Source organism: Ciona intestinalis, chromosome 1 (genome assembly GCF_000224145.3).
Source record: "Ciona intestinalis chromosome 1, KH, whole genome shotgun sequence".
Classification (NCBI taxonomy): Eukaryota; Metazoa; Chordata; class Ascidiacea; order Phlebobranchia; family Cionidae; genus Ciona; species Ciona intestinalis.
In genome coordinates this window covers 7,574,701-7,576,418 of record NC_020166.2, presented here as the reverse complement: position 1 = coordinate 7,576,418, position 1,718 = coordinate 7,574,701, and positions in this window count along the sequence as shown.

The following is a 1,718-nucleotide window of genomic DNA, read 5'->3' as shown; positions in this document are numbered from 1 at the left end:
AAGAAATTTTTTTAAAGAAAAAAAGTAAAAAATCATGGGTATCATATACATAAAAAACTAAAAAAAAAAAATGGGAAAAAATTTAAAATCTTGCGTATTTAAACAAGAGAAAATTTAAAATAATAGATGAAAAAATAAAAATTCTTGTGTATCCGTATCCATGAGAAAAATTAAAAATACATGTAAAAGTATGCATGAAAAAAACTAATTATACATAAGAAATATACATGATAAAAATTTAATAAATACATGAAAAAATTAAAACCTTGTGTATAGTATACATAAAAAAATATAAAAAAATACATGAAAAAAAGTAAAAAAAATTCGTGTATCCGTAGACATGAGAAAAATTAAAAAAAAAACATAAGAAAGAAAAAAATTATGTGTATTCATATACATAAGAAAAACTAAAAAAAATCAAATAAATCTTATGTATCCGTACAAGACGAAATTAAAAAAATATAAGAATAAATAAATTAATTAAAGTGTTGTATATGTATACATACAAAAAATTTAAAAAATGGATGAAAAAAAGTCTCATGTATCCGTACATGATGAAATTTTAAAAAATACATGAGAAAAAAAATAAAATCTTGTGTATGTATCAGCAGAAAAATTAAAAATTAGATGAAAAAAAATGAAAAATCTCGTGTATCCATGTACATGAAAAAAAACTAAATATACTTGATAAAATATACATGTTAAAAATTAAAAAAATACATCGTAAAAAAATACAAAAAAAATCTTGTGTACATAAGAAAAACTAAAAAAATACATAAATTAAAATTGAAAATCTCATGTATCCGATACGTGAGAAAAATTGAAAAAAAGTAAAAAAAATGAGAACAAATTAAAAATTTTATATATTCATCCATTATAAAAATTTAAAACATAAATGTAAAAAAATAAAAATTGTGTGTATACATGTAAAAAATCTCGTTTGAAAAATTTCGTTTATCCGTAGACATAAGAAAAATTTTAAAAAAAATCTTATGTATCCGTACATGATGAAAATTTTAAAAATACACCGGAAAATTAAAAAAAAATGATGAAAAAATGAAAAATCCAGTGTATTTACATGCATGAAAAATTTAAATATACATATACATCAAAAAAAATAAAAAAATTACATGTAAAAAAATAAAAATTTCGTGTATATACATAAAAAATTAAACAATACTGGAAATAAAATATTACGAGAAATAAGAAAAATGAAAAATACACGGAATAAATTAAAAATCTTATGTAGGAATACATAAGAAAAAATTAAAACAATCATAAGAAAAAATAAAAAAAATACAAAATTATGATTTTTTTATTTCGTTTTATGTCATTTTTTAAAAAAAGAAGTTTTTGTAAAAAAAATAAAATAAAAATTCGTGTAAAAGCGTTTTAAAAACAACATGAAAACAACACAAAAAAATTAAAAAGACCTAAAAAAACAAAAAAAAATATCTAAAAAAAAACATTTTTTTAGTAGACATGGACATTAAAACATCTTATATAGTCTTCGATGGACACAATATCCAACAACTGTCTGTGACGAAACACTAAATGTTTTTTATAGACATAAAATGTTTATTCTCCACCTGCATATACAATGTCGGTAACAGACATAAGCTGAAATGGGTAACTTATTCACACACAGCATCAAGCTTAGGTAATAGACTATTCGAAAATCTTTTGTTTTATATAATCTCTTATACGAACATATGTAA